Source organism: Triticum urartu, chromosome 2, assembly GCF_003073215.2.
Source record: "Triticum urartu cultivar G1812 chromosome 2, Tu2.1, whole genome shotgun sequence".
In the NCBI taxonomy this organism is placed as follows: Eukaryota; Viridiplantae; Streptophyta; class Magnoliopsida; order Poales; family Poaceae; genus Triticum; species Triticum urartu.
In genome coordinates this window covers 45,612,308-45,634,129 of record NC_053023.1, presented here as the reverse complement: position 1 = coordinate 45,634,129, position 21,822 = coordinate 45,612,308, and the positions used below count along the sequence as shown (strand labels likewise).

Here is a 21,822-nt window from a genome sequence, read left to right as displayed (position 1 = left end):
TGTTATTCCTGAGGGCTATCTTTTTGATATGGAATCTTCTGCCGCTATTTTAGCTTGCAAAGATAGACATGACCTCAAGAGGTTATTAGTTAAATGGAACAAAGAATCACTTAGAGATAAAATGAAACCCGACCCTGCTTTTGCTACTTCACCTATTTGTGTTCCTGATAAGGATTATGAATTCTGTGTTGATCCTGATATAATTACTTTGGTTGAATCTGATTCGTTTTATGGCTATGAATCTGAAACTGTTGTGGCACATCTTACTAAGTTAAATGATATTGTCAGGACCCCGATTCTAAGTCACACCGATCTAGCCTGTAACACCTCATATCACTTTGCGGCCTCACGCACGGTATTCCCACGGGTGTCGCCTTACCATGGCCCGGGACCGTTTGCGCCTTTTGGCTCACGTATATGATAGTGTCGCTAGCATCCATATGACAGAGAACCCGGGTCGACATGACTAGTCGTGAACCCAAAGTGGCACTAACTTACGGGGACGGGCATACATGAATCAACATCGAGCATGTCGGTCAGCAGCGTGTGAATCCGGGCTGTAGCACTGGGCTAACAAGACTCCGGGAACCCGGGCTGTAGCAGGCTAGGCAGGACTCCGGATGTCACCGCGTGACATTTCCCCGAAGGGACAGACACAGGAACGAAGTGAATCACATGCCGGCCAGTCAAGTGTTCTAGAGCTGTAGTGCTGGGCTAGCAGGACTCCGGTGAACCGGGCTATAGCGGACTACTATGGCTCATCGAAGCACAAGACTACATTTCCCCATAAGAGAGGCTACCAAGGATAAACAACCAGGTTGTCAGATCCCACACATACCAAGCATTTCAATCATACACACAATATTCTTGATATGTGTAAATACAACATGGCATCACAACATAACTCTACGACTCAAATATTTATTCATTAGGCTCCGAGGAGCGAGATATTACAAACATGGGTCTCATGACCCAACATTCAGAGCATACAAGTCAAAGCACATGCGGAAGCTTAACATGTCTGAGTACAGACATCTACAAATGAAAAAGGCTGAGAAGCCTGACTATCTACAAGACCCTCCCAAGGTACAAGATCGTAGCTGAGGTAACAAGCTAAACGTCGAAGTCCACGTGGAACTACTAGCGAGACTGAAGTCTCTTTGCAAAACATAAATTAAGCAAACGTGAGTACAAATGTACCCAGCAAGACTTACATCAGAACTAACTACATATGCATCGGTATCAACAAAGGGGGTGGTGGAGTTTAACTGCAGCAAGCCAGCTTTGACTCGGTGGCTATCCTGAACTACGACTGCCAGTAACTCTTTTGAGGCGGCGCACACGAGTCCACAAATTCACCATACCAATACACCACTATGGACCCGCTCCTGTCTCCCTGCGAGAACGCCATCCATAGCACTCACGCTTATCTTGCGAGTTTTAGAGTATCCATTTTCACTTGTCTATGAACTATGCAAGGGGTCCAAGTTTCCATATCCGAGGAATCCGGCTATTTGAATAGATAATGATAACCTTGCAGGGGTGTACTTCTTCACACACGCTCTCGCCACTTATCGCCCTGTACACGTCATGTACCTCGGCAACCTTCAAGCGGAAGCTGGGCGAGGGAGTTGGCCACGACCTGACTAACCAACAAGTCTCTAGTCCAGGTTTATCGCCTATTCGGGTTCCATCCGCAAGGAGATCCGGCCGGGGTGTCGCTCACGGCCCCAAACGATGTGAGCAGGGTTCCCAAGCCCACCATCTGGGTGCCACTTGGTACACCATGCCACTGTGCCTAGTCTGTCCCAAGCCCACCTGTACCGGGTGCCACTTGGTAGACTACTAACACTACCTACAAACACCAGAAACTAGTTGCAACTCCTGGACAGAGATCGTGTTGATTAATAAGCCGAGAGGGGCCGAGTTACCGGAACCCAATGTGTGGTAGTAACTGTTCATGGATCACAAACACGGAACTCAGTTCCTGAGAACGGCTGCAATGAGACAACCCACCATGTACTCCTACATGGCCTCTCACCGCTACCTTTACCAAATCGTGTTCACACACTTAGCTCTCAACGGTAGGACATGTTCACCACATTCCAATTCATCCCCGATGAATCAGACCTGACTCAACCCTAAGCAGTAGCAGGCATGACAAACAAACATGAATGAGTAGGCACATCAGGGCTCAAACAACTCCTACTCATGCTAGTGGGTTTCATCTATTTACTGTGGCAATGAAAGGTCATGCAGAGGAAAGGGGTTCAGCTACCGCAGCATGTAACAGTTGAAACGTTGTTTTCCTAATGCAGTAAAAGAGAGCAGGAGCGAGAGAGTGGGATTGTATCGGAATGAACAAGGGGGTTTTGCTTGCCTGGCACTTCTGAAGATAGTATAGCTCTTCATCGGTGTCATCGATCTCATCGCCGGAACAACATCTACCAAAGGGGGACAATTACCGGCAAACAAAGAAGGACACAATCAATGCAATGCAACAATATGATGCATGATCATGTCATGGTAATATGCTTGTGTTTTGGCCTAATGCAACTAGCAACACAATTAAATGAAGTTGATTTGAACCCAAAGTTCAAATTCAAACTCCACATGTGGTTATTTAAATGCCATTCATTTGATTTGTCCTAAACAGTGGCCTTAAGTTGTTCTAACATGCATGAAAATGGTACAGATGGATAGATTGGATTTTTCTGATAATTTTTCATATATAATTTATTTAATTTTGAGCTACGGTTGATTTTATATGATTTTTTGAAGTTTGTAACAATTTCTGGAATTTTCTGAATAAGTTTAAATGCAAAAAATTCTTTACTGCGTCAGCATGATGTCAGCAGGTCAACAGACCCGGTCAGGTCAAACCTGACGTGTGGGTCCTGCATGCCAGTCTCATAGTGACTAAACCAGTTTAATTAAATGTAAACTAATAAGTTAATCAGGGCTGGGCCCCACATGTCATTGACCCATAGGGTCAATTAGGTTAGTGCTAATTAGTGGTTAGGCCTAATTAAGCTAGAGCCACGTCAGCATCGCCGGATCTATGCCGGCGATGGCCAAACCGACGGCGAGAGCTCACCGGACTCGCGTTAGGGACGGCAGTTCGTCGCGCTGCTGGCACCAGGGAGGTCCTCTCGCTCGTCCGCATCCAAAGGACCGGACGGGAGGCCGCAGGGTGGCCAGAAACGATGTCGGCGATGAGGTTTAGCGGCGGCCGAGCTCGGGCTCAAGCGGGTGCGGGGTTTCAGCGCGAGCTAGAGCAAACGGCACGGCGCGTTCGCTTCCCGGGGACGCAATGAGCATGTTGGTGGTGCTGGGGCGAACGGGAGAGCGCAGGAGCATCGAGCTCGTCGGCCATGGCGGCGGCCGGAGTTCGGGCGCAAGTGGCGCGGCGGCTACAGCGTGCGGGAGGAAAAACGGAGGGAGGGAGAAGAGTCAGTGGCTCACGACGGTTGCGACGGCCGTCGAAGTGGGCTCGGGGGAGGTCGGAGCTGAGCGAGGCGGCGTGGGGGATCTCTGGCGACGGTAGTCGGGGACGGGCTCGGTGAGGCCATAGGAGCATGCCCGGCGTCGAGTGGCGGAGCGAGGAGGTCGAGGACGTCGAGGCGGAGCTCATGGACACATCGTAGGGGCGAGGGAATGGCTCAGGGAGCGGCAGCGGCGAACGGTGGTGACGGTGGCGCTCGGGTGTGGCGCGGGGGGAGAGCAGAGGATGGGGAGGAGCGTCGAGAGAGAGGAGGGGAAGCGAGAGGGGTACAATGCGCTGTTGGGATGAAGGGGAGCTCACCAGCGTGAAGCAGGAGCTGGCACGGCCGGCGTCGTGCTCTGGTTCGCCTCTACCTTCTGGCAGGGGTAGAAGACAAGGATGCCCTTGTGGGCTGGGCCTCCTGTGCTGAGCCAGGTGGTTGTGCTGGGTGGGCTATAGGTAAGCACTTCTCTCTCTCTCTTTGAATTTTGTTTTTCTATTTATTTACTCTATTTTGATTTAGTAAAAATACTAAATCATTTTATATATTCCTGAAATAAATTGTGGGCACTGTTAAAATTATTTCCAACAACCCTCAACCACTTCCAGAATTATTTGGGCATTTTAATATAGTTATAGCATTTAAATGCCCAAATTCAAATACTTTATGATTTAATTCAAAAATCCAAATTGATCTAGAAAAATGTGCACCATTTTTGTCAGAGGTGCTGGACCAATTCAAAAATGATGAACATTTCTAAAGGGCATTTTGGGATCATTGAAAAGATTTAAGTTTGAACCTAGTTGAATTTCATTTGCTGCTAGGGTTTATCATCCCCCCATTTCGAAGTTTCATAAAAATTTAGACATGATGCATGGAGGCTAAAGCAAGACAGGCAAGGCCAGAACTGGGGCTGTGACAGATATAGCTGCCCTGTTCACTAATGATGAGAGATCGCGTTACTTCTATATACTCAAAATATTTCCGTTCTCATTAAAGGGTGATGCTAAGATATGGTTTAATTCTCTTGATCCTGGTTGTGTGCGTAGTCCCCAGGATATGATTTATTACTTCTCTGCTAAATATTTCTCTGCTCATAAGAAACAAGCTGCTTTGAGGGAAATATAGAACTTCGTGCAAATTAAAGAAGAGAGTCTCCCACAAGCTTGGGGGAGGCTTCTCAAGTTACTTAATGCTTTGCCTGATCATCCTCTTAAGAAACCCGAAATGCTTGATATCTTTTATAATGGACTAACCGATGCTTCCAGAGATTACCTGGATAGTTGTGCTGGCTCTCTTTTCAGGGAAAGAACACCGGATGAAGCTGAAATTCTATTGAATAATATGTTGACAAATAAAAATAATTGGGCACCTCCTGAGCCACCTCCTGAGCCAGCTCCTGCTCCAATTACTGAGCCTATTCTTAAACCAACTCCAAAGAAGAGAGGTGTTCTATTCCTCAGTCCCGAAGATATGCAAGAGGCAAAGAAATCTATGAAAGAGAAAGGTATTAAAGCTGAAAACGTTAAGAATTTACCTCCTATTGAAGAAATACATGGTCTTAATATACCGTCTATTGAAGAAACATATGATCTCAATTCTTTATTTATTAAAGAACCTCCTAATCCCGATATCCCAACAGAGGTAGTAAAGGTAAATTCTCTCTATAGATATGATAAAGCTGAAGTTCCTCCTACTAAAATTGCTAGTCAATGCTTGGATGAGTTTGATAACTTTATGTTTAAGCAAGACGACTTCAATGCTTATTTTGGTAGACAACTAAAAGAAAATTCTTATATGATTAGACGCTTGTGTGATTATATGTCTAATATTAAAGGTGAACTTAAACTTGTTAGCAAACATGCTTCTATGGTTACCACTCAAGTAGAACAAGTACTTAAGGCTCAAAAAGAAGTGCTTGATGAAATAAATAGTAAGAAAAATGATTATGCTGTTAGAGTGGCTACTAGAACTGGTAGAATGCTCAGGAACCTTTGCATCCTGAAAGCCACCCTAAGAGAATCGAGCAAGATTCTCAAAGAAATAATATTGATGTTCCTAGTTCTTCTAAAAAGAAGAAAAAGAAAAATGATAGAACTGTGCAAACTTCTAGTGAACCTATTGCTGAACCACCTGATAATCCGAATGATATTTCTATGTCTGATGCTGAAACACAATCTGGTAATGAACATGAACCTAATGAAAATATTAATGATGATGTTCATGATGGTGCTCAACCTAGTAATGACAATGATGTAGAAATTGAACCTGTTGTTGATCTTGATAACCCACAATCAAAGAATCAACGTTATGATAAGAGACTTTGTTGCTAGGAAACATGGTAAAGAAAGGGAACCTTGGGTTCAAAAACCCATGCCTTTTCCTCCAAAACCATCCAGGAAAAAGGATGATGAGGATTTTGAGTGCTTTGCTGAAATGATTAGGCCTATCTTTTTGCGTATGCGATTAACTGATGTGCTCAAAACAAATCCTTATGCTAAATATATGAAGGATATCATTACTAATAAAAGAAAGATACCAGAAGCTGAGATTTCCACCATGCTTGCTAATTATACTTTTAAGGGTGGAATACCAAAGAAACTTGGAGACCCCAGAGTACCTACTATACCTTGCTCCATTAAAAGAAATTATATTAAAACTGCTTTATGTGATCTTGGAGTCGGTGTTAGTGTTATGCCTCTCTCTTTATATCGTAGACTTGACTTGAATAAGCTGACACCTACTGAAATATCTTTGCAAATGGCTGATAAATCAACTGCTATACCTGTCGGTATCTGTGAGGATGTGCCTGTTGTGGTTGCAAACGTTACTATTTTAACGGACTTTGTTATACTTGATATTCCCGAGCATGATAGTATGTCTATTATTCTTGGAAGACCTTTTCTTAATACTGCAGGGGCTGTTATTGATTCAACAAAGGCAATGTCACTTTTCATGTTAATGGTAATGAGCATACGGTACACTTTCCGAGGAAACAACTCCATTGGAAAAATTCCATCGATTATAATTGGAGGTTTTTAATTTCCTCTTCCTACTGTCAAAAAGAAATATGATATACTTATTATTGGGGATGTGCATATCCCCGTTGAGGTAACTTAGTGTTATTCGAAATTTCTCCGGTTTCATGATTATCGGAATGAGTTTGTTAACAAGACTTGATCAACCTTGTTAGTGGATTCTTTTTGATGAGCATGAGATGGATGAAACTAGAAGCACAAACTTCTGTACCCTCTCTATACTTTTTGTTAATTAGTAGGAATAAAGTAAAAATAATATTTTTCTATCTGTTTCCTGACTTATCCGTGCAATATAAAAATATCCCGAAAATAAAAGTCCTTAAAATGACATGCCAATTTAATATGATTTTTTCGGGAATATTTGAGGATTTAGTGTGCAAAATTACCGCATGAGGAGCTGCCACCTGGTCACGAGGGTGGTGGGCGCCCCCCCCCCTTTAGGGCACGCCCCCTGCCTCATGGGCCTACGGTGGCCCTCCTCCACTTATCCTAGCACCCATCTTCTTCCTCTGTCTCGCACAAACCCGAAAAACCAACTCAAGCACGAGTTCCAGTCACTTTTGCTGTGATTTTCGATCTCCTTGCTCAAAGCATCTCCCGCAAAACTGCTTGGGGAGATTGTTCCTTGGTATATGACTCCTCCATTGGTCCAATTAGTTTTTGTTCTAGTGCTTTATTCTTTGCAAATTTGTGCTGCATAGGTGACCATGTTCTTGAGCTTGGATGTCAAATTTATATGGTTCCAAGTAGTTCTAATGCTTGATATAGGCTGTAGGCACTTGTAGGAGTAGTTGCTATCAGTTTTATTGAAGTTGGTTCACTTTTGTTTGAAGTTACTAAAAATTTCAGAATTTTTCAGAGAAAAACAATATGCTTAGGAAGATGTTCCAAGGTGGTTCCTCTAAGAAGCAAGGACCCAGGATTGCTATGCGCGACGCTGACGAGGATCCACCAAGAGACGCTCCAGTACGGCCTTGCGAATGGCCGTCGGAAAATTTTATGGACCGTGCGGGAATTAAATAAGAATTCAAAGCATATTTGCGCAATGCCGGTCTTGAGGATTTTGAGGCTAACAAATGCCCCCAGTATCGTGATCTCACAAGTTCATTTGTGAGGAGGTTTGAGTATTCATCTTCGCATAATTCTCCTTCAGTCATGTTTGATCTCTATGACAAATCTTATACCATGGACTTAGAGGATTTCACTTCTGGTTGCAAACTTCCATCATGGGGTAGGAACTTTCTTGCTAGTATAACTATGGGGGAATCTAGAGATATAACGCAGGCTACCATAGGGAGCATTCACTTTCCTGCTATACATTATTTTGCTCTCTTCATCGGTAGATGCATAAATGCTAAGGATGAAGCATGTCACATGTGTGTCCCTGATCTTAGCATTTTTAGGAGTGCTGTGTTAGGAGACCAATCTTATCATATGGGAGCCATTGTAGCTCGTAGGTTGTGTCATAATAGACATAATGGAGATTTCTTTGGAGGAATTTATGCAACCCGCTTAGCTCATTTTCTTGAGATAGACATTCGTGAGGGTGATACGGAGTTGCCTCCTACATATTTAGATTATAACTCTATGGCTTCGCACCAGTTTGTCGAGAGGCCTGAATCACCTCTCTTATATCGTTTAATTTTTGATAAACGACGTGTTTTCCGTATTACTCTCCCTGCTCCTGCCTTCTTTGATTCACAGACAAAAAGAAGATATGTTATTACCAGAGAGGAGGCAGAAGAGTACGAGAGGAGAGCGGAGGCAGCTCGACTCCACGCGGCAGTCTAACTATCAGTGGGATCCAGATATGATTGCCAGCCAGTGGCAATCAGAGCCTTCTTCTTCCTCATCACAGTACGACCTCAACAACTATTATTATGGATATCAGCCAGGCCAGCCGTGGCCATAGACCAACTTAGGCTAAAATCCTAAGCTTGGGGGAGTACGTATTTCTCACTGACATTACATTTATGTTCACACACACTCATTGCTAGATGTCGGTGCTCATACTTTTTCATTGTAATATCCATGCTAGTTTAGTTTCTTTTTCCTGCTTTCTTCTTGTGTGTTTGTTAAACCTTAAGAAAAACCAAAAAATAGTAGTAGTTTATTTTTCTGTTGTAGTAGTAATAATTAAAAAGAAAACCCAAAAATATTTCCCGTTCTTCTTTTGCTTGTTGGGAGCTTTCCCGTGTAAATAGTTTTATTTCTTTTCTTTTCTTTGGGGGTCAGTAGGAGAAGACCATAATTAAATTGTTGAAGTGGCTCTTATATGCATTATTGTTGATTTAACCAAGAGCCCATATTGCCTTGTCTTCTCCTGTTTATTGAATGCTCGCAGAGTCCAGCTTAGTCCAATGCACGTACACTCTTATTATTATTCACACCATTCGGTCATGCAAGTGAAAGGCAATTATGATGATATATGATGGACTGACTGAGATGAGAAAAGTATGAACTCGACCTCTTTTGTTTTTGTAAATATGATGAGTCCCTCGTTCTTGATTCAACTTATTATGAATAAACATGTTTGCAATGACAATTAGAGATCATAGTTGCTTGTGCCATGCTTGATTAGCTATGAGTTATAATGGTTTACCTTGTGTGCGAACATGCTATTGAGATGATTATGATGTGGTATGATGGGGTGGTATCCTCCTTTGAATGATTTAAGTGACTTGACTTGGCACATGTTCACGCATGTAGTTGAAACAAATCAACATAGCCTTCACGATATTTATGTTCATGGTGGATTATATCCTACTCATGCTTGCATCCAATGTTTATTAATTTTAATGCATGTACATGGCTGTTGTCGCTCTCTAGTTGGTCGCTTCCCAGTATTTTGCTAGCCTTCACCTGTACTAAGCGGGAATACTGCTTGTGCATCCAATCCCTTAAACCCCAAAGTTATTCCAGATGAGTCCACTATACCTTCCTATATGCGGTATCTACCTGCCATTCCAAGTAAATTTGTATGTGCCAAACTCTAAACCTTCAAATAAACATTCTGTTTTGTATGCTCGAATAGCTCATGTATCAACCAAGGATGTCCTTATCTTCCGTGTTAGGCGGGTTATTCTCAAGAGGAGTGGACTCCACTCCTCACTCACGAGAAAATGGCTGGTCACCGGGATGCCCAGTCCCATGCTTTATGCAAACTAAATCAAAATTAATTGCAAACGAAACTCCCCCTGGGACCTGATGTATGTTGGAGGCACTCGTTGTTTCGAGCAAGCCATGGATTGATGTTTGTTGGTGGAGGGGAAGTATAAACTTTACCATTCTGTTTGGGAACCGCCTATAATGTGTTTAGCATGGAAGATATCGCCATCTCTTAGTTGCTACGTTGACAATGAAAGTATACCGCTCAAAATACAATTTATCTCTATTGCAAAACTGAGCTCTGACACCTCTACAAATCCCTTCTTCCCTCTGCGAAGGGCCTATCCATTTACTTTTATGTTGAGTCATCACCCTCTTATTAAAAAGCACTAGCTGGAGAGCACACCTGTCATTTGCATTCATTACTATTAATTTATATCGGGTGTGACTATGATTGGATCTCTTTGACCATGAATTACAATGTCTAGTCAGTCCTTGATCTTTAAAGGTGCTCTGCATTTATGTTCTGTGGTCTCAGAAAGGGCTAGCGAGATACCATCTTGTTATATCATATTATGATTGTTTTGAGAAAGTGTTGTCATCCGAGATTTATTATTATGGCTTGCTAGTTGATTATGCTATTGATATGAGTAATTATGAGACCTGAGAATTATTGCAAATGTGGTTAGTTATGATCTATGCTGAAAACTTGAATACTGGCTTGACATAGTTACAACAACAAGAGCAAACAGAGTTTGTAAAAGTTTTTCTTTCTTTCTTTCAGTTTGTCAACTGAATTGCTTGAGGACAAGCAAGGGTTTAACCTTGGGGGAGTTGATACATCTCCGTCGTATCTACTTTTCCAAACACTTTTACCCTTGTTTTGGACTCTAACTTGTATGATTTGAATGGAACTAACCCGGACTGACGCTGTTTTCAGCAGAATTGCCATGGTGTTGTTTTACGTGCAGAAAACAAATATTCTCGGAATGACCTGAAACTCCACGGAACATCTTAGAAAAAAATAAAAAATCCTCGCCAAAGATGAAGACCAGGGGGCCCACACCCTGTTCACGAGGGTGGGGGCGCGCCCCCCCTAGGGCGCGTCCCCCTACCTCGTGGGCCCCCTGGATGCCCTCCGACGCCAACTCCAACTCTATATATTTGTTTTCGGAGAGAGAAAAATCAAAGAGAAGAAATCATTGCATTTTACGATACGGAGCCGCCGCCAAGCCCTAAAACCTCTCGGGAGGGCTGATCTGGAGTCCGTTCGGGGCTTCGGAGAGGGGGATTCGTCGCCGTCGTCATCATCAACCATCCTCCATCACCAATTTCATGATGCTCACCGCCGTGCGTGAGTAATTCCATCGTAGGCTTGCTGGATGGTGATGAGTTGGATGAGATTTATCATGTAATCGAGTTAGTTTTGTTAGGGTTTGATCCCTAGTATCCACTATGTTCTGAGATTGATGTTGCTATGACTTTGCTATGCTTAATGCTTGTCACTAGGGCCCGAGTGCCATGATTTCAGATCTGAATTTATTATGTTTTCATGAATATATGTGAGTTCTTGATCCTATCTTGCAAGTCTATAGTCACCCACTCACTACTAGGGAAAACCTTATACACAGAAATTTAGCAACAGCGCGGGTTAAAAAAGGGCGCTAGTGCTAGATAGCAGTAGCGATTCAGAATAAACCACACTGCAGATACGATTCTAGCAGTAGCGCGTGTGCCCGTAAAAGCGCTACTACTAATATTCACATTGCTGGAACGATGGGCTACGCATAGCAGTAGCGGCCTTGCAGGAAGCGCGCTACCGCTAGGGCATGAGTAGCAGCGCGTTTCCCTGTAACAACGCTACTGCTAATGGAAATAAAATGAAATGAAAAACAAATAGAAAAGTAAATGAAAATGAAAGAAACAGAAAAAGGAGAAAGAAAAAAATAAAATGTAAAGCAAAATAAATGAAAAAGCGAAAAAACAGAGAAAGGCTTAGCTGTAGCGTGTGTTAGTAAGAGGCGCTGTAGCTAACGCAGCTGCAGCGGGTTTCGAGGACCCCCGCTATAGAAACAGAAAAGGAAATAAAAAGAGAGAAACTTACATATGTATAGCAGTAGCGCGTTTTGGAAAAAGCGCTATAGCTACCTTAGCTATAGCGCGTTCTGCGAAACGCGCTACCGCTAGTTTTGACTTAACCAAAAAACTGTTCCCCCCCCGGCCACCACTTGCCCCCCAAATCTCTCGACCCACCCCGCCGCCGTCTCCCCGATTCGTCGTCGCCCCACTTCGCCGCCGTCTCCTGCCAACGTCGACGCCCCCGGAGCCACCAGAGCCATGCGCCGTCGACGCCATCGGGGCCGCCCCCAACGCCACGGAGCCGCGCGGCCTCATCAACACCACTGGAGCTGCCGTCGACGCCACCGGATCCTCCCTCGCCAGAACTGCCTCCCTCGCCGTCACCGGAGACGCCCCTGCCTCCCTCGCCACCACTGCCTCCCTCGCCACCACCGGAGCCATCCTCTGTAAGCCCCCACCCCTCCTCTCTCTCATGCATACGTTAGCTAGTTTAATTATGTTAATTATCTAGGTTAGGGCAAAAATTTAGTTAGGGCTTTGACAGAGAAGTAGTTAGGTTAACTAGTTTAATTAGGTTAATTACCTAGGTTAGTGCAAAAATTTAGTTAGGGCTTTGACAGAGAACTAGTCAGGTTAACTAGTTTGATTAGGTTAATTATCTAGGTTATTTAGGCAAGTTTTATTTTAAAGACGATCCCTTCCTAGACTTTTATTGTTGATTATATCTTTTCATTGAAGTGGTCATGTTGTTTGTGCCCAAGTGGCTTTGTTGTTTCAATGAAGCTGAGTGGCCTATATATATTTTGCGGGAATGTTGATTCATTTCCGTTCTGGCAAATTTCAGGTTCTCGATTTGTCCACTTTTTAGCAAAGGTCATGCCGAAATTTTTCGTGAATTTCGGCATGACTGGTGCTACAAACTAGGATATATCGAGTGCCCGTGTGATTTGCCGCACCAGGAAGGAGTCAACGTTCCTGCAAAACAATAGGCCTTTTTTATGTCATTATTCATTTTATTAGGTCTAGAATTAATTGACTAGATTTAATCATAGGAAACATGGCTAGCAACGATGAAGGACAGGGTTCTGGTGATTGAGACGATGCCTACCGGGCGGCAGACGAATTTTTTAGCCTTACCGATGATCAACCGATGTTATTGTTGGGCCCACCGGTGGCATCGGGGACTGAGACCGACACGCAGACCGGTGCTGAGACTGAGACCGGCGCTCAGACTCAGACAGGCATCGAGACCGGCGCTGAGACTGAGACCGGCGCTGCCTCGGGGAGCGGAGCCGGTGTAGAACCGAAAGCAAAGAGGCAACGGGTTCCTAACAAACTCAGGACTACTAGAGTGGTGGTCACGGAGGTGGACGACGGCAATTTTGAGCCAACAGCGCCCGAGGAAGCGCGTCGATGCTACGGCAATCAAATAGGCTGCATCGTACGGACAACCGCCACCATCAACGATGAGAAACTACAGAAGATAGAAAATATGAGGAGCTCCCTCCTAAAGAAGTTTCACCAGATATTCTTGTTCCCAGGCTGGAATGAGAAGGATTATAAAGATCCAGATGAGGACCCAGCAATGAAGAAGATAAACAAACACGCCATGACCAAGTTTAGCGACGCGTTGGCCGCCTGGAAAAATCGAGTGAAAGCAAGGATCATCGACAAGAAGGATCCCTACTCCGAGATTGTAAAGGATAATCCGACAATCACGGAAGAGCAGTTTCAAATATTCAAGGAGGCTTGCGAGGCCGAAGATGCCAAAAAAAGTCTAAGTACATGAAGGGGCTTCAAGAGAGGAACATTGGGAGCCACCACCTTGGAAGCCGTGGTTACGGTGGAAAGAGGTCCAATGGGCCAAGGAGGACGCGAAAGCCGCGAGTCTGGGCATCCCAGACCCCTTGGCGGAGTTCACCGTCCCGCAGGAGCGTGATGTCCTCAGGGCCCGGCACCGTTGGGACCCAGTGAAAAAGGTTTACGAGACAACACCGGTCATTACGGAGTTCATGAGACTGCTGGTAATTTTAGTTTCTGATCAATTCGACTGCACACGTTAGTCATATTTGTAAACGATTGTTGTGCCTTTTGCAGAGAGAGCAGCACAGGATTGCAGCCGAAAGCGACTCGCCGTCTGAGGCATTGGCAAGGCCCAAGTGGGACACTCCATTCAACCGGGCATTGAACATATTGAAACAACAACCGGTGGATACTCGACCGTCGTATGGACGCGTGCACGGTGTCAGAGACGGCGCCACGTGGAAGAAGTACTACTGTGAGACCACGGAGGAGAGAAAGGAAAGACGAGGTTAAATGAAGAAAACATCGACAAGAGGGTTGAGATTGCGGTTGAGAAGAAATCAACTGAGACAGTCGCAACAGTGGTAGCTGCCGCAAAACAGGTGGCTTTAGATATTTCTACTACCTTGGTTCCGGCCGTTTTCAATTGGACCAGGAAAAATCCAAAAAAAGATGCAGCGGACTTTCCCCTTGCTGACTTCTTGGCGGGGAGCAGCTCGACTAGCGTTGCACCAGTACCTGCAGTTGCACCTGCTCCCGCACCGGCTCCCGCACCGGACATGCTAGGCAGTGCTTCGTCTTTGGCTGAGCTCGACGCCCTCATGGTATCTGTCACACCGGCCCCCTTCAATATAAATGTATAATCTCCCGTTTTCGTTGCCTTTCGGATGTCTCACGTCGCAGACTTTTCTTTGCAGGCCGACGAAACCCCGTGCACCATATTGTACACCATCGGTGACCAGAAGGTGGACGTGGGGAAGGCGACGATAATGGAGCCGAAGGAACCATTATTCCACAGCCGGCCGATCCCCCCGAACGTCTTCAAGGTTTCCGTGGCCAGTGTCAAACCGGGCCACGAGAATTTGCCTCCTCCAGTACTACTGGGGGATGACAATGAGACACCGCGGCGGCTTGGTGATTGTTGCAATGCTGGGTGGGTCCTGTTGTGGCCAAAGAGTCTGCTTCATCTGGAGGCGGCCGGGAGCACACCCACGAGCACGCAGCCTCAGCAAGGTATGAACATCAACACCCCACCTACCCAATTATCGTCGGGTGTCGGGTTGGGTGATAGCAGACGGGGTAAGGAGGAGGCTCCATTAGTCGTTGATGACGTCGCCATGGATGAGGATGAGGACGCCGATGGCGCTGCTGAACAGTATGTCTATACTGGCGCCTCCTCAGGGTTTGAGCGTCATGAGTCGGTGCCTGAATTGCCATCTCAACATATTATGGACGACCTTCCGGTAGTAAAGAAGTTTAGGAAGAGAGCGAGGAAAGGCAAAAAAGATGTTTCTATGATCCAGCCGCCTCAGCAGCCTCGGCTTCAGGACCGTATAGATATCCCCGGTGCGGATAAATGGCATATCCCCGGTCAACCAATCCTACCTGCAACAGCGCTACGGGCCAGATTCGGCGATCTAAAGAGACTTCATGATGATGTGCTGCAGGTAGAGAAAGACCTCATCGCCTCGAAAGATCCAGGATACCCACTCTACGTGGTTAACGTTCCACGGCAAATGTCGTACGTCGACAGCTTCCCCGCGGATAAGTTCTTCCTCCGATTCGATTACATATTCGACATGTTTCACGTGAAGAAGCTGGATTTTACGTTTGTCCGCCTTTATGCCTTGCACATAAACTACATCATCGGGGTTGAGCAGATATCTCATATCTGTGTCGCTGACCCGTACTACATGTACGAGGGCTTCTTGGGAGTCTGCGCAAATCACCGTGAATACGCGAGGGATTACATCGTCAATTTCATGCTCGCCAATAAGGACAAGGAGGCGATTCTCATGCCTTATCATCCCGTGTAAGTCATCCACGCTACTATCCTTCCTTCGATTTCAATCATTCATTTGCACGGTGGAAGCTAATTAATTTGAGGACTTATTTTGCGCAGCGGCCGGCGCGCCGTCCTCATCATCCTCTACCCCCGATTCTCCCACGCTCTTTACTTGGACTCGTCGAAGAACATTCACAAAAAGGATTACACCCACATCAAGGATGTTCTCGACAGTGCTATGTTTTACTACCAAGCAAGGGGTGGAGAGGTCAGGGACAAGAAGAGAAGGGGCAGCAGGGTCGCCTTCGGCCATAAGACCGACTTCTGCTGCATCCAGCAACCGAACGATTCTCTTAATGATGGATTCTATGTCCTACACCACATGCTGGAGTACAGACGGGATCACCAGAACCTTCGCATGTCACCTAGATCCGGCGATGCCCATATTCTGCAATGGGCAAAGGACATAGGAGATATCGAGGATCATCGACTTCGAGCTGAGTTCTATAACATCCAGTGCGAACTTGCCCAAATCATCATGAAGGAGGTCGTCGGAAAAACAGGGATGTTCTACGGAGAAGGACAAATGTCGCGGGAAGACGTCCGAACATGGATAGCCTCTCAGCGTCTTGACCTGAAGCCTTTCACTAGGCTCGGGGACTATCTCCCTGAATTGGATGGATGGAACGACATGTTGGAGTGATTGTCGATATATGACAATGTGTCCGTTTAGTCCATACTTTCTGTATGACAAAACTTTGAGTTATGCACGGTGAAACTTTATTTGTGATGTAATTAAACCGTCCTCCTCCTCGACTAGCGAAAATCACTCTAGTTAGGGCATTTTGGGGTATGATGAACTTTGTTATTTATGCTTATGATATGTTGTTTTCATTTTTGCCAAGTCTGTCTCTTTATGTTGCTCAACTATATATGTTGCATATCATCGACTCATGTGATGATGCAGGTGCATAGATCATAGATGGCGAAGAAGTGCTATGCCAGGAGTATATATACGACAAGTGGCCGGAGTGTCAGGCCCTTCCGGTTTCCGAGCGACAGGCAGTAGTTAGTTTAGAGGTTCACGCTAATGCGAAAGAGGGATACGAACTCATTTTCTCAAAGTGGTAGCTCTTCTCGCGTATATCATTGTTTAGATGGATGACAATGTATTTGCATATCATTCGAGACTTGTATCGCTATTCTCGAGATGATGACGAGAGACCACTTTGTGTTGGATGATGATTATGATGATGACATGATTTGATGAGACTAATTATATGTATATGCTAAGATTACATTTGTATGTGTATGATATGCTAAAGATTATTGTATAAAGCCTATTCAAATACAAAACAAATACAAAACAAATATGCAGGAAAAAACTAATAAATAAACTAGTAGTAGCGAGGGGGGAAATTTAGCAGTAGCGCCGCATTGTCAGTAGCGCGTCCCAGCAAACAGCGCTGCAGAAAATATCAGTAGCGCCCTTTCCCAAAGAGCGCTACAGCTATTCATGTATAGCAGTAGCGTGGGAAAACCGGCGCTACTGCTATACGTTAGTTGTAGCGCCTTATTAGTAGCGCCGATGCCCGCGCTACTGAGAGGCCCAAAACCCTCGCTGCTGGTACGCTTTTCCCTAGTAGTGACTATGTGTTATGATCCGGCAACCCCGAAGTGACAATAATCGGGACCACTCCCGGTGATGACCATAGTTTGAGGAGTTCATGTATTCACTATGTGCTAATGCTTTGTTCCGGTTCTCTATTAAAAGGAGGCATTAATATCCCTTAGATTCCAATAGGACCCCGCTGCCACGGGAGGGTAGGACAAAAGATGTCATGCAAGTTCTTTTCCATATGCACGTATGACTATATACGGAATACATGCTTACATTACATTGATGAATTGGAGCTAGTTCTGTGTCACCCTATGTTATGACTATTACATGATGAACCGCATCCGTCATAATTATCCATCACTGATCCGGTGCCTACGAGTTTTCCATATACTGGTTTACGCTTATTTACTTTCCCGCTGCTACTGTTACAATCACTACAAAATACCAAAAACATTATTTTTGCTGTCTTTACTTTTGTTGCTGCTACCACCACTATCATATTACTGTGCTACTAAACACTTTGCTGCAGATACTGAGTTTCTAGGTGTGGTTGAATTGATAACTCAGCTGCTAATACTTGAGAATATTCTTTGGCTCCCTTGTGTCGAATCAATAAATTTGGCTTGAATACTCTACCCTCGAAAGCTGTTGCGATCCCCTATACTTGTGGGTTATTAGGGCGCAGAAGGGCGGCCAGGGGCGTGCCCCGAGCTGTAGCTGGCGACGGGCGTCAGCGGCAGAGGAGGCGGCGTCGAGCGAGGCAGGAGGTAGCAGCGGGGCGAGCGCGCGCGGGGCGGACGACGAGCGCGGTGACGACGCTGGGCAAGCGACGCAGCGAAGCGGGGTCAGCGCGGGCAGCGTCCGGGCGAGGCGCGTGGGCGCGCGATGGCGCGTCTAGCAGGGGAGGCCAGTGCGGAGCAGGAAGAGGGGAAGGCGAACGGGGCTCACTACGGGTCGTGGGGTTCAAGGCAGCGGGACTCGGGGAGGAGATGGAGACGACGGGGGACGTCCAGGAGGCAGGCCGGCGAGGGAGGTGTGGTCGAGGCGGCAAACGGCTTCGACGGGCGGGGATGATGATGACTGGGTTCGGCATCGGCGCGGGCGCAGAGCGTCGGGGGCGTCGATTCCCCCGACCGGATCCGTGTAGGAGGGAGGGTTGAGGAGGAGGGCAACGGCGAGGTAGCACCGGGCGGCGTCGGCGAGGTGGCGACGGGGTCAGCGCGGCGGGGTGGCCTAGTGAGCGGCGACGAGGCGCCTGCCCCAATTCAGATCAAGGGGATGCAGAGGGGGAGTAGGGCAAGCGACGTGGGAGTGGGGGGGAGTGGGTGGACCGACCTAGGTCACCAGGGGAGTGTGGTGGGTTGTAGGCGCGGTTGGGCCGGGGGAGGGAGTAGTGCCGGCCTGGCTGGGCCATGGCCCAGTTGGGCCGAGGGGAGTTCTTTCTATCTTTTTTTTGTTATTCTTTTGTGTTTCATTTCTAGTTTTCTTTTATTTTAGTTTTGTAAAATTTATCACTAGCACCTAACTTAGTATTTGTAAATATACTACCGCCACATTAATCCTTAACCCAAAATAATTTAATATTTTATGAAATTCAATAGGCATTTATTTCCCTTTATTTAATTGTTCTAACTACTGTTTAATTACTTTAGAGCCTTTATACTCTTTATCACAGATTGGTTTTCTCACCACAATTACCTATGATTTATCCGACACATTTAGAACATTTTAGTTTTATTTTTGGAAAACTTTTGTTGTTTGCCTTAATTTCAAATTTGAATTTGAATCGGTTTTGAACTAACGTGAGATTAACAACAGTAACTATGGTGACGTGGCATCATTAACGCAGGATTACTGTAGGTAATTATCCGGGCGTCACACCTTGGTTCTTCCACATCGGTGTAAAACTGACAACAGTGGCCACTATGACAAGCCATTACATGTCAAATCAATATATGAAAGAAACTAAAATCAAGTGCCAAAGTAGCCAAACCAATTCAAGCAGCATTTTTTTTTCTTTGAGAAGTACCTCTTTTGCACAGGTTGCTGTATTTTGAGTGGTCCAGTGTTATGTTATATGTATATATTGTGCTTGACAGTAGAAATTTCTTCTACCTCTTGCTGCGTCAGTGTGCTTTTTTTTCTGGTCAAAGTTAGGCATTAACTTCAGTTTACAACTTACAGCAACTGGCTTCTCATGGATTGTTTGACGTATATGTGAAGGCGACGGGTGACACTCACATTGATGATCATCACTCGAATGAAGATATTGCTTTGGCAATTGGAACGGTGATTGTTGCTTTCCTATCCTATTATTAATATTAACTTGACTCTTGTACTTCTACAATAGTTATATGAATTATTGCTTACCAGAAGTTAGGATATCCATTTTGACCTCATTGCTAATTTGCACGCCATGTTTACCTCACAATGGACTGTCCTGAATTTAGTCTTCTGCAACCTATATATACGAAAGTTTGCTGGGATGACTGTTATTTTATTGTACTTTCAGGCGTTACTTCAAGCACTTGGAGATCGAAAAGGAATCAACCGGTTTGGGCATTCTACAGCACCACTTGATGAGGCAGCAGTTGAGGTTATACTGGTATGCATAGCCATCTTGTGTTTACATATTATGAATATACAGTTTTTTCAGACTCATCTATCTCACACAAAAATGAAGAGTTGAATGATAATGAAAGAGCTGCAATGATTTTACTTCATATCTTGGCTTACCTATTTTTTGTTCCATAGTGGTGATGCTGTCAATTGTTGTCACAGTGAATATGTAAATCTCTACTAATCAATTGAGTTGCGCCTTGTTGAGCATATATGCTTGTCGGTCATTTCTTTCCCCCTTGTATTCAGGATCTATCTGGTCGACCTCATTTGAGTTGCGGCATAAGTATTCCTACAGCGCAGGTTGGCACATATGATACACAGGTAATTTGTGAAGTTTCGCAGCTGTTTTCAGTTTTCTGCGACGTTGATTACAAAAGCCTTTGATGTTCTGTTTCTGTATGTCGGACTTGAGAAATAATATCATTGTCACATCTGGCATATTCAGTTCAAGTTTATCCCTCCAATTTTTTTACATTCAACTCTTCCTCTCTCCAGTGAATAAATTTTGACAAATCTTAACAAGACATATTTGTCGTTTTTTAGCTTGTGTGATGAGATCTTGGTACCTGTACATTTCTGGTACCAACTTAGGTGAATAATAATTTATTTGTTTTTGTGGCAGCTTGTTGAGCACTTCTTCCAGTCTCTTGTGAATACATCTGGGATGACGCTTCACATCCGTCAGGTATATGTTGCTTCCGTTTCAATTGAAATCCTCTCCCACAGCAGGGTCAATAATGTGATGGCTTTCCTCTACGATGTCCCCCAGATGAAGTTAGCTAAATTGGCTTAACCCTGGGCTCTATTTTTTTGTTCCTTCCGAAGCTTGCGGGGAACAACTCGCACCATATTATCGAGGCATGTTTCAAAGCATTTGCCAGGGCCCTTCGACAAGCAACAGAATGCGACTTGCGCTGACGTGGCACTGTTCCAAGGTTTGTCCTGAGTCACTGCAAATATAGTTCAGGAAACTTTGTACAGTGCATATGGTTATAACCTTATAGGTGTTTTAGAAACTATCTCATAGATGTTTCAGAAACTATTTCCTGCCACAAAATTCTTTAAAAAAGAAGCACTTAGCTGTTGGATGATTGCTGGTGACAAGGACCTTAGAAGCATACATAATCTCTAGTGATTTATCATACATTGGCTGGCATTCCTGAGTGTATCTTGCTCGACGTGCCTAATCGCAGCTCAAAAGGTGTTCTGTCAAGGTCGTAGTGTTGTTGCAAGATCAAAAACTGGATGCCCGCCCGCCTGGTGCCGCGATAGGAGGGCACAGATGGACGGTCTCCTTCTACATCTCTGTTGCTACTTGTGCTGGGAGTGGGAATTGGCGTGCCATCCTCTTCTCAGGGTTTATTTATGTTGCTACCACAGGCACTGCAATTCGGTCTGTTCCCAGGACGGACTGTACGTCTGATGATGAAGAAGTGCAAACAGCTTGACATTCTGAAAAGAGATTACGTCTACAAATATGGATTCAGGATAGGTGCGCGTGGTGTCGTGTCTCTAATAATGAGCTGACCATTCATTCAAGAAAATAAAATGATGCAACACTTCTTCTTCGGTACAACCCCCTGGACACATCAACGGTCCAAATTAAAAGATACCCTTTCATGAGAATAAGTGAGTAGGGGTAGGATGGAAAATTAAGGTGGGGGAGGCGTACCGCGGCGTACCGCGTCGTAGCGAGGCGCGTGCCCGTACGTGGGCGGTGTACGCCGCGTGAAGAGGAGGGCGGGCCCACGCGTACTAAACCCAATCCATTAATTCGGCGCGGATTAGGCGAACCATTAACGCCGGCGCAGTGAGCCGTCCCGTCGCCAGCGTCGGTCCGCGGGCGGCGCGGATTCACACGCCACCGCCTGCCGCGCGCCTGCGCACGCCACCGCTTGACCGCCCGCGCACGCCGCCCTTATTAATCGCCGGCGCCGATTCGCACGCCGCCGCCTGCCCTTCTGCGCCCTTGACCGCTCGGCTGCCCACCGGCATTGATCGCCGGCACCCCCGCCCCACCCACCACTACGCCTTATAAAAAGCGCCTCGCGCGCTCCGTCG

General features: G+C 45.5%; 1 pseudogene; it reads left to right on the top strand.

The window, feature by feature from the left end:
• Nucleotides 1-20,982, top strand: part of LOC125540950 — a 36,231-nt pseudogene extending 15,249 nt beyond the window's left edge.
• Nucleotides 20,983-21,822: the final 840 nt, after the last annotated feature.